The sequence below is a fragment of the Balaenoptera ricei genome, chromosome 13, assembly GCF_028023285.1.
Source record: "Balaenoptera ricei isolate mBalRic1 chromosome 13, mBalRic1.hap2, whole genome shotgun sequence".
NCBI lineage: Eukaryota > Metazoa > Chordata > Mammalia > Artiodactyla > Balaenopteridae > Balaenoptera > Balaenoptera ricei.
In genome coordinates, this window is record NC_082651.1 from 57957255 (window position 1) to 57969766 (window position 12512).

Here is a 12512-nt window from a genome sequence, read left to right on the forward strand (position 1 = left end):
TCCTAGGAAAAGACCTGTATGTGGTGTGAAGTCCAGGAGGCAAAGCTTGATTTAATTCTGTTCAAATGATGAGCTGACCAACATAATCTGTATTTAAAAGCTTATTTTCTAAGCACCAATGACTGCATACTGCTTGCATACATTCATTTACTTCTTTTTCTGGAAGGAGAGTTTGGATAATTGTACCTTCTCAACAGGAGTAATACCTGTCTTATCTTTCCATGGGCTTATCATTTTCCATGTTGCTTTCATTTCTGGGTCTTGTCAGTAACACAATTTGGTCAGTGAAGCTGACACGGGGCTGTTCCTTTCTTCCCTGGAGATGATCTTCCACTCTTCTCCCCTCCCTATTTTCTAAAAAAGAAATATCTGATTTGTCTAGCTTGGTTAAGGGAAGATAGGACCTCTGATCCAGTGGGGAGAGGTAATTCTCCCCAAAGAAATCAAGAATGTGAAATAGATAGTGGGCAATGAAAAAGTAGCCAATATCCAAAAACTGATGGATTAAGAGAGCACTAAAATGTAAGTAAACTGCTGTGCCCCTGTATGTGGCCATAGCAGTTTAATTTCTGTGCCTGACATTTAATTTTGGATACTTCTAGCCCCTTGATGTTTTCTTCCATAGTTTATCAGAGTGCTGGTAGACAATTAGTTGACTTTTTTCTTTGGTGTCTCATGTGATGAGATTATTGGCTCTATAAATCTCCTGTCTGCTAACCTGTATCCAGTAGGTGAATGAAAATAGGATTTGGAGTAAAACTATTTAGGTAGCAAGTTATTAAACAATATTCTAGAATTACCACTTCCAGTATGTTGTAGCTTTATTGGCGTATTTTCATCATGATACTTCCCAGTGGGAGATCTGTTTTCAGCTTGATCCGTATTTAGGAAGAGATGTCCTACCATAAGGTTTTTTATTGTTGTTGTTACTTTTGCTGTAATAATGCTGTGTAACAAATAACTCCCCAAATCGCAGTGGCTAGCAACATTTATTTCTCACTCATTGGTCTGAAGATCCAGTGACTCTGATGGGCTCTGCTGTGCTTGGTTGAGCTTAGATGGGATAGACTGTAAGAAGATGGACAAAGGTAGTATGAGGCTGGCGAGCTCCCCAAATGCTCAGGTGCCAAGCATTTGCTGATTCCACCCCGTGCCTGGCACGTGTGTCTTTCGGTCCTGGCTGGGCGTTGCCACCTCCCCCTGGGCCAGCACCACCCACGTACGTCTTGGCAGAGGCCACAATTGATTGACTTGCTGTTGAGCTTCCACTCTTTGGCATGGCTGCATTTTGATGGCAGAGGGAGCAGTTATGCCCAGAGCCCGGTGTGTCGGCATCACCAGTCTGACCTGAGCACCATGTGCTGCACGACATGACACGTGGCACAGGGAGAACTGCCCAGCATGGAAGATTCTCAGGGGCTGCTAGAGTCATCCCTGATGGCATAATGCCTGCCAGCCGCTCGGAGGATGAGGAGTCACTGGCAGGGCAGAAGCGGGCCTCCTCACAGGCTTTGGGCACCATCCCTAAACGGAGAAGCTCCTCCAGTTTCATCAAGAGAAAGAAGTTTGACGATGAGCTGGTAGAGAGCAGCCTGGCTAAGTCCTCTACCCGGGCGAAGGGGGCCAGTGGGGTGGAACCAGGGCGCTGTTCGGGGAGTGAACCCTCCTCCAGTGGGAAGCAGGTGTCTAAGGCCCCCAGCACCCCTGTGTCACCCAGCCCAGCCCCAGCCCCTGGACTCACCAAGCATGTGAAGAAGAACAAACAGCCTCTCCAGGTGACCAAGGCTCTGGGCTGCTGGAAGCCTGCACATGACCTCCTGCTCATCAATGCCGTACTGCGGACCAATGACCTGAGATCTGTCCACCTGGTTGTGAAGTTCAGCTGCCGCTTCACCCTGCAGGAAGTCCAGGAGCACTGGTCCGCCCTGCTCTACGATCCTGTCATCTCCAAGCTGGCCTGCCAGGCCATGAGACAGCTGCACCCAGAGGCCATTGCCGCCATCCAGAGCAAGACCCTGTTTAGCAAGGCTGAAGAGCAGCTGCTGAGCAAAGTGGGATCAACCAGCCAGCCGAACTTGGAGACCTTCCAGGACCTGCTGCACAGACACCCCGATGCCTTCTACCTGGCCCGTACTGCCAAGGCTCTGCAGGCCCAGTGGCAGCTCATGAAGCCGTATTACCTGTTGGAGAACCAGACAGCCGCTGCCCAAGGGGGACCAAGTGCTGAACTTCTCCATCGCAGAGGACTTGATTGATGACAGTAAGCTGAGTGACATGCGAGATGAAGTCCTAGAATATGAGCTGACAGTGGCCGACTGATGCCAGAAACAAGAGATTCGGCAGCGGGAACAGGAACTGCATAAGTGGCTGCTAGTAGATAACATAGCAGGCATGAGCTCTCCGGACTTTGACAACCAGACCCTGGCAGTGCTGTGGGGCCGCATGGTGCGATGCACTTGAGAAAGATCACCCTAGGCAGAGCAACCGAGGATAACCAGATTGACGCAGGCCTGTCTCTGGAGGGTCCGGCCTGGAAGATCTCCCAGAAGCAAGGTGTCATCAAGCTGAAAAACAACGGTGATTTCTTCATTGCCATTGAGGCCTGGTGGCCCATCTACATCAATGGACGGCCTGTGCTGTGTGTTTCCAAATGGCGCCTTAGCAACAGCTCCATGGTGGAGATTGCCAGCCTGTAATTCGTCTTCCTCATCTACAAGGACCTCATTGCCCTTATTCAGGCCGAGGCTGCCAAGATCACGCCACAGTGAGAAGTGGTGGCAGGACCCATGGGCTCTCTCTGGCCTCAGTTTCCCCTGCCATCCCAGACCCCTGGAGCTGGGAACTCAGGCTCCTGGAAAAACCAGAGGGGGCTGAGGGAGATTCAGCTCCTGGCCCCTTGATCTGAGCCTCTGTGGGAGGGCGGAGCTGGCCCTGGGGAAGCCCCTAGAGGCTGGGACCCTCAGGCTTCCTTAGTGCCAGAGCCCCTCCCCTTCTCTCTCTGCAGAGGACCCTACCCTTTCCCCCAGATTCCCACCTTTGCCCCATGTCTCCAGCTGATTAGCTTCAGAATTTTCCTTTATTATTTTTCTTTTGTAAATACAAAGCACTGAGTTCTGAAGTAAAAAAACAAAACAAAACAAAAGGATACATTGAGAGTGATAATCCATACTCCAGAATATGGTTACATGTAAAACAAACATATAAAATACATATATATTATATTATTCACATATAAAATAAGCGAGATCACATATATAATAAACTGATATTTTGTGGCTCTAATATCTACCTTCCAACTTTGTAATGCAGTGAACGAAGAAAGTCCCACCAGGTGGGAATTGTCTCACTTCTAGGCTTGTCCAGACCGTCACTTTCATTGTCTTGGTTCTGTATGTGGACTGATCAGCACTTGATTCTTAGTGACCGTCCATAGTATTCAGTCTCTGCATTGGCAAGGTTGCCTCCTTATACATTAAGATTCTTATACTCAACATAGATAATTCTCAATATATCTGTCTATAGTTTAAGGAAATAAAGAGTTTACATCAGCTGTATTCTTTTTCTCTCTTGCTATCCTTGAATGGCATTTTACTCAGACATATTTCTTGAATGCCTATGCAGGGTAGTGTGCAAGCTAGTGGATGAATAAGATAGATATGGTTCTTGCACTTGTCACATTCACAACTCCTCCATAAATAAAGGCCCTGCTGGAACAGAATGCACGTTGGTCTTCTTCAATATGCCACCTTCTAAATGCCTGAGAATCACTTGAGAAATGATCTCTCTGTGCATTGGTGTCTCTTCTCTGCTTGTAGGGGGCTTGGGATGGGGAAATATTCCTCCCTTCCTAAGATAGTTTGTGTGGGACATTAATGATATTCCTTTGGTTTGTTTGAGATAGGTGATTGTTTATAGTTTAAATATTTCTTATGTGCCTATGTAGAATAGAATTCCTCTTTCTTCTCTGAACTTAAAATGCTGTTAATAAGTGGACTCCATAGAAAGGAAGATGACTTTTTGAAAAGCAGTTGATCCTTGAACAATGTAGGGATTAAGAGTGCCCACCCTCCCCACAGTTGAAAAACCACAGATAATTTATAGTCCCTTTCTGTATATAGTATGTGGTTCTTCTGTATCTGTGGTTCTGCATCTGCTGATTCAACGAACCAACTATTGTGTAGTACTGAAGTATTTACTATTGAAAAAAAAATCTGCATATAAGTGGAACTGCATATAAGTACAGTTCAAACCTGTGTTGCTCAAGAGTCAATGTACTATGTCCTAGGTTGTCAATTATAGCTTGGCTTTCTCCTCTGTGCTAGAGTACAAATTACCAGGTGGAAGAAGGGTAGAGTAGTTCATTGAAATTCTTTTAAAGGAAAATAAAGCCCATGTGCAACCACTAGACTATTAAAATGTGTTCTTATTAAGAAAGGAGCATTTGAATAAAAATTCAACTTGTTTTTTTTAAAAAGCCAAATTTGAAAAATTGAAGGTAAAATGGAAGAGTATCTTCAAAAGTGTTCTGGAAGTTTCTAGTTGTATTATTCCAAACTGGTGATGTTAATATTTTAAAATAATAATACCTGCATGGTTTATTATTCTCCAGGGATACTCTGATCATTGGAGTTGTGCTATTTATTTATTAGATAGTGTTGGAAGTGAATTGAGAGGTACTGAGAGAAAATTCAAGAGTTGCTGAATTCTCCCTGAGGTTTCCAAGTTTGTGCATACATAATGGTTTCAGTCACTTATTCATTTTTCTCCCTACCTTACTGCCAATGCCTACTTTGTGTTTATACAAATTTTTGTTTCTCAAGGAAAAAAATCTATTTCTGAACAATATCATATTGTATCTCCAAACTTCTCTTAACGCTTTTTTGCTTAATTTTCAGTATGCATAATTTCACTTCTCTTTTTTCACTGCCAATGTCTTAATTAAAATTTTAATACTCTCTTAGTTTTTCACTGTTCATCAGTTTATTGTCCTAAAAAACATGGATTCGATCCCTGGTGCTCTACAGAAACTACAATTGATTCTTCCATTGCCTCAAACAAAACGTGGCTTTTTCTTTCAACAGTATTGTATTAATTGTCTATTGTTACACAGTAAATTATCACAAACTTAGTGGCTTAAAACAACACACAATTTATTATCCAACCGTTTCTGTGGGCCAGGAATTTTGAGCACTGCTGAAACGTGGTCTTTGCTTCAGGATGTCTCAGAAGGCGGCAGTGAAATCATTGGTCAAGGTTGGGATCTCATCTGAAGGTTCAACTGAGTTTGCATACTTATTGGCAGGATTCAGTTTCTTGAGGCTGTTGATCCAGAGGCCTCAGCTCTTTGCTGGGCTGTTGACCACTTTCTTTTTTTTTTAACATCTTTATTGTAGTATAATTGCTTTACAATGGTGTGTTAGTTTCTGCTTTATAACAAAGTGAATCAGTTATACATATACATATATCTGATATCTCTTCCCTCTTGCATCTCCCTCCCTCCCACCATCCCTATCCCACTCCTCCAGGTGGTCACAAAGCACCGAGCTGATCTCCCTGTGCTATGCGGCTGCTTCCCACTAGCTATCTATTTTACATTTGGTAGAGTATGTATGTCCATGCCACTCTCTCATTTTGTCCCAGTTTACCCTTCCCCCTCCCCGTGTCCTCAAGTCCGTTCTCTAGTAGGTCTGCATCTTTATTCCCATCTTGAGCCTAGGTTCTTCATGACCATTTTTTTTTTTTTTAGATTCCATATATATGTGTTAGCATACGGTATTTGTTCTTCTCTTTCTGACTTACTTCATTATGTATGACAGACTCTGGGTCCATCCACCTCACTACAGATAACTCAATTTTGTTTCTTTTTATGGCTGAGTAATATTCCATTGTATATATGTGCCACATCTTCTTTATCCATTCATCTGTTCATGGACACTTAGGTTGCTTCCATATCCTGGGTATTGTAAATAATGCTTCAATGAACACTGTGGTATATGACTTTTTGAATTATGGTTTTCTCAGGGTATATGCCCAGTAGTGGGGTTAGTGGGTGGTATGGTAGTTCTATTTTTAGTTTTTTAAGGAACATCCATCCTGTTCTCCATAGTGTCTGTATCAATTTATTTTTCCACCAACAGTGCAAGAGGGTTCCCTTTTCTCCACACCCTTTCCAGCATTTACTGTTTGTAGATTTTTTGATGCTGGCCATTCTGACTGGTGTGAGATGATATCTCATTGTAGTTTTGATTTGCATTTCTCTAATGATTAACAATGTTGAGCATTCTTTCATGTGTTTGTTGGCAATCTGTATACCTTCTTTGGAGAAATGTCTATTTAGGTCATCTGCCCATTTTTGGATTGGGTTGTTTGTTGTTTTGATATTGAGCTGCATGAGCTGCTTGTAAATTTTGGAGATTAAACCTTTGTCAGTTGCTTCATTTGCAAATATTTTCTTCCATTCTGAGGGTTGTCTTTTGGTCTTGTTTATGGTTTCCTTTGCTGTGCAAAAGCGTTTACATTTCATTAGGTCCCATTTGTTTATTTTTGTTTTTATTTCCATTTCTCTAGGAGGTGGGCCAAAAAGGATCTTGCTGTGATTTATGTCATAGAGTGTTCTGCCTATGTTTTCCTCTAAGAGTTTGATAGTGTCTGGCCTTACATTTAGGTCTTTAATCCATTTTGAGTTTATTTTTGTGTATGGTGTTAGGAAGTGTTCTAATTTCATTCTTTTACATGTAGCTGTCCAGTTTTCCCAGCACCACTTACTGAAGAGGGTGTCTTTTCTCCATTGTATATTCTTGCCTCCTTCACCAAAGATAAGGTGACCATAGGTGCATGGGTTTATCTCTGGGCTTTCTATCCTGTTCCATTGATCTATATTTCTGGTTTTGTGCCAGTACCATACTGTCTTGATTACTGCAGCTTTGTAGTATAGTCTGAAGTCCGGGAGCCAGATTCCTCCAGCTCCGTTTTTCTTTCTCAAGATTGCTTTGGCTATTTGGGGTCTTTCGTGTTTCCATACAATTTGTGAAATTTTTTCGTCTAGTTGTGTGAAAAATACCATTGGCAGTTTGATAGGGATTGCATTGAATCTGTAGATTGCTTTGGGTAGTATAGGCATTTCCACAAGGTTGATTCTTCCAATGCAAGAATATGGTATATCACTCCATCTGTTGGTATCATCTTTAATTTCTTCCATCAGGGTCTTATAGTTTTCTGCATACAGGTCTTTTGTTTCCTTAGGTATGTTTATTCCTAGGTATTTTATTCTTTTTGTTGCAATGGTAAATGGGAGTGTTTCTTTAATTTCATTTTCAGATTTTTCATCATTAGTGTATATGAATGCAAGAGATTTCTGTGCATTAATTTTGTATCCTGCTACTTTACCAAATTCATTGATTAGCTCTAGTAGTTTTCTGGTAGCACCTTTAGGATTCTCTATGTATAGTATCATGTCATCTACAAATAGTGACAGCTTTATTTCTTCTTTTCCGATTTGTATTCCTTTTATTTCTTTTTCTTCTCTGACTGCTGTGGCTAAAACTTCCAAAACAATGTTGAATAATAGTGGTGAGAGTGGGCAACCTTGTCTTGTTCCTGATCTTAGTGGAAATGGTTTCAGTTTTTCACCATTGAGGACGATGTTGGCTGTGGGTTTGTCATATATGGCCTTTATTATGTTGAAGTAAGTTCCCTCTACGTGTACTTTCTGGAGAGTTTTTATAATAAATTGGTGTTGAATTTTGTTGAAAGCTGTTTCTGCATCTATTGAGATGATCATATGGTTTTTATTCTTCAGTTTGTTAATATGGTGTATTACATTAATTGATTTGCATATATTGAAGAATCCTTGCATTCCTGGGATAAACCCCAGTTGATCATAGTGTATGATCCTTTTAATGTGCTGTTGGATTCTGTTTGCTAGTATTTTGTTGAGGATTTTTGCATCTATGTTCATCAGTGATATTGGCCTGTAGTTTTCTTTCTTTGTGACATCTTTGTCTGGTTTTGGTATCAGGGTGATGGTGGCCTCGTTGAATGAGTTTGGGAGTGTTCCTCCCTCTGCTGTATTTTGGAAGAGTTTGAGAAAGATAGGTGTGTTAGGTCTTCTCTAAATGTTTGACAGAATTCGCCTGTGAAGCCATCTGGTCCTGGGCTTTTGTTTGTTGGAAGATTTTTAATCACAGTTTCCATTTCAGTGCTTGTGATTAGTCTGATTATATTTTCTATTTCATCCTGGTTCAGTCTTAGAAGGTTGTGCTTTTCATAAATTTGTCCATTTCTTCCAGGTTGTCCATTCTATTGGCATAGAGTTGCTTGTAGTAATCTCCCATGATCCTTTATATTTCTACAATATCAGTTGTTACTTCTCCTTTTTCATTTCTAATTCTATTGATTTGAGTCTTCTCCTTTTTTTTCTTGATGAATCTGGCTAATGGTTTATCAATTTTGTTTATCTTCACAAAGACCCAGATTTTAGTTTTATTGATCTTTGCTATGGTTTCCTTTATTTCTTTTTCATTTATTTCTGATCTGATATTTATGATTTCTTTCCTTCTGCTAACTCTGGGGTTTTTTTGTTCTTTTTTCTCTAATTGCTTTAGGTGTAAGGTTCGGTTGTTTATTTGAGATTTTTTTTTTCTTGAGGTAGGATTGTATTGCTGTAAACTTCCCTCTTAGAACTGCTTTTGCTGCATCCCATTGGTTTTGGGTCATCGTGTTTTCATTGTCATTTGTTTTTGGGTATATTTTGATTTCCTCTTTGATTTCTTCAGTGACCTCTTGGTTACTAAGTAGTGTATTGTTTAGCCTCCATGTGTTTGTATGTTTTACAGACTTTTTCCTGTAATTGATATCTAATCTCATAGCATTGTGGTCGGAAAAGATACTTGATATGATTTCATTTTTCTTAAATTTACCAAGGCTTGATTTGTGACCCAAGGTATGATCTATCCTGGAGAATGTTCCATGAGCACTTGAGAAGAAAGTGTATTCTGTTTTTTTTGGACGGAAGGTCCTATAAATATCAATTAAGTCCATCTTGTTTAAGGTATCATTTAAAGTTTGCGTTTCCTTATTTATTTTCATTTTGGATGATGTGTCCATAAGTGAAAGTGGGGTGTCAAAATTCCCTAGTATGATTGTGTTACTGTCGATTTCCCCTTTTATGGCTGTTAACATTTGCCTTATGTATTGAGGTGCTCCTATGTTGGGTGCATAAATATTCACAGTTGTTATATCTTCTTCTTGGATTGATCCCTGATCATTATGTAGTGTCCTTCTTTGTCTGTTGTAATAGTCTTTGTCTTAAAATCTATTTTGTCTGAAATGAGAATTGCTGCTCCAGCTTTCTTTTGATTTCCATTTGCATGGAATATCTTTTTCCATCCCCTCACTTTCAGTCTGTATGTGTCCCTAGGTCTGAAGTGGGTCTCTTGTAGACAGTGTATATCCAGGTCTTGTTTTTGTATCCATGCAGCCAGTCTATGTCTTTTGGTTAGAGCATTTCATCCATTTACACTTAAGGTAATTATCGACATGTATGTTCCTATTACCATTTTCTTAATTGTTTTGGGTTTGTTATTGTAGGTGTTTTCCTTCTCTTGTGTTTCCTGCCTAGAGAAATTCCTTTAGCATTTGTTGTAAAGCTGGTTTGGTGGTGCTGAACTCTCTCAGCTTTTGCTTCTCTGTAAAGTTTTTAATTTCTCCATCAAATCTGAATGAGATCCTTGCTGGGTAGAGTAATCTTGGTTGTAGGTTTTTCTCCTTCATCACTTTGAGTATATCCTGCCACTCCCTTCTGGCTTGCAGAGTTTCTGCTGAAAGATCAGCTGTTAACCTTATGGGGATCCCCGTGTGTGTTATTTGTTGTTTTTCCCTTGCTGCTTTTAATATTTTTTGTTTGTATTCAATTTTTGGTAGTTTGATTAATATGTGTCTTGGCGTGTTTCTCCTTGGATTTATCCTGTATCGGACTCTCTATGTTTTCTGGACTTGATTAACTATTTCCTTTTCCATATTAGGGAAGTTTTCAACTATAATCTCTTCCAATATTTTCTCAGTCCCTTTCTTTTTCTCTTCTTCTTCTGGGAACCCTATAATTCGAATGTTGGTACATTTAATGTTGTCCCAGAGGTCTCTGAGACTGTCCTCAGTTCTTTTCATTGTTTTTGTTTATTCTGCTTTGCAGTAGTTATTTCCACTATTTTATCTTCCAAGTCACTTATGCGTTCTTCTGCCTCAGTTAATCTGCTATTGATTCTTTCTAGAAAATTTTTAATTTCATGTATTGTGTTGTTTATCATTGTTTGTTTGCTCTTTAGTTCTTCTAGGTCCTTGTTAAACGTTTCTTGTATTTTCTCCATTCGATTTCCAAGATTTTGGATCATGTTTACTATCATTATTCTTAATTCTTTTTCAGGTAGACTGCCTACTTCCTCTTCATTTGTTTGGTCTGGTGGGTTTTTACCTTACTCCTTCATCTGCTGTGTGTTTCTCTGTCTTCTCATTTTGCTTAGCTTACTGTGTTTGGGGTCTCCTTCTCACAGGCTGCAGGTTCGTAGTTCCCTTTGTTTTTGGTGTCTGTTCCCAGTGGCTAAGGTTCGTCAGTGGGTTTTGTAGGCTTCCTGGTGGAGGGGACTAGTGCCTGTGTTCTGGAGGATGAGGCTGGATCTTGTCTTTCTGATGGTTTGGTCCGCATCTAGTGGTGTGTTTTGGGGTGTCTGTGACCTTATTATGATTTTAGGCAGCCTCTCTGCTAATGGGTAGGGTTGTGTTCCTGTCTTGCTACTTATTTGGCATAGGGTGTACAGCTCTGTAGCTTGCTGGTCATTGAGTGGAGGTGGGCCTTGGCTTTGAGATGGAGATCTCTGGGAGATTTTTGCCATTTGATATGATGTGGAGCTGGGAGGCCTCTGGTGGACCAGTGTCCTGAACTTGGCTCTCCCACCCCAGAGGCACAGCCCTGATTCCCGGCCAGACCACCAAGACCCTGTCATCCACACAGCTCAGAATAAAAGGGAGAAAAAAAGAAAGAAAGAAAAAATAATGAAATAAAATAATGTTATTAAAATAAAAAATAAGTATTAAAAAAAAATTAAAAGTAATAAGAAAAAGAAAGAAAAGAGCATCCAAACCAAAAAACAAGTACACCAATGATAACAAATACTAAAAACTATACAAGAAAAAAAAAATACCAAAACAAACGGACAGACAGACCCCTAGGACAAATGGTAAAAGCAAAGCTATACAGACAAAATCACACACAGAAGCATACACATACACACTCACAAAAAGAGAAAAAGGGGAAAAATATATATATATATATATATATCATTGCTCCCAAAGTCCACCTCCTCAAATTGGGATGATTCGTTGTCTATTCAGGTACACCACAGATGCAGGGTACATCAAGTTGATTGTGGAGATTTAATCCGCTGCTCCTGAGGCTGCTGGGAGAGATTTCCCTTTCTCTTCTTTGTTCGCACGGAGGGTTCAGCTTTGGATTTGGACCCGCCTCTGCCTGTAGGTCGCCTGAGGGCGTCTCTTCTTCGCTCAGACAGGACGGGGTTAAAGGAGCAGCTGCTTCGGGGGCTCTGGCTCACTCAGGCCCGGGGAGGGAGGGGTACGGATGCGGGGCGAGCCTGCGGTGGCAGAGGCCGGCGTGATGTTGCACCAGCCTGAAGCACGCAGTGTGTTCTCCCGGGGAAGTTGTCCCTGGATCATGGGACCCTGGCAATGGCGGGCTGCACAGGCTCCCGGGAGGGGAGGTGTGGGTAGTTACCTGTGCTTGCACACAGGCTTCTTGGTGGCGGCAGCAGCAGCCTTAGCGTCTCATGCCCGTCTCTGGTGTCCAAGCTGATAGCCGCGGCTCACGCCCGTCTCTGGAGCTCATTTAGGCAGTGCTCTGAATCCCCTGTCCTTGCACACCCTGAAACAATGGTCTCTTGCCTCTTAGGCAGTTCCAGACTTTTTCCCGGACTCCCTCCCAGTTAGCTGTGGTGCACTAGCCCCCTTCAGGCTGTGTTCATGCAGCCAACCCCAGTCCTCTCCCTGGGATCTGACTTCCGAAGCCTGAGCCTCAGCTCCCAGCCCCGACCCATCCCAGTGGGTGAGCAGACAAGCCTCTCGGGCTGGTGAGTGCTGGTCGGCACCAATCCTCTGTGCGGGAGTCTCCCCGCTTTGCCCTCTGCACCCCTGTTGCTGTGCTCTCCTCTTTGGCTCTGAAGCTTCCCCCCTGCCACCTGCCATCTCTGCCTGCAAAGGGGCTTTCTAGTGTGTGGAAACCTTTCCTCCTTCACAGCTCCCTCCCACTGGTGCAGATCCCGTCCCTATTCTTTTGTCTCTGTTTTTTCTTTTTTCTTTTGCCCTGCCCAGATATATGGGGAGTTTCTTGCCTTTGGGGAGGTCTGAGGTCTTCTGCCAGCGTTCAATAGGTGTTCTGTAGGAGTTGTTCCACATGTAGATGTATTTCTGATGTATTTGTGGGGAGGAAGGTGATGTCCATGTCTTAC

At 41.9% G+C, this 12512-nt stretch overlaps 1 pseudogene; it reads left to right on the plus strand.

Annotated features, from left to right (window-relative positions):
- Positions 1-1370: 1370 nt before the first annotated feature.
- On the plus strand, positions 1371-2833 carry LOC132376892 (microspherule protein 1-like; annotated as a pseudogene).
- Positions 2834-12512: the final 9679 nt, after the last annotated feature.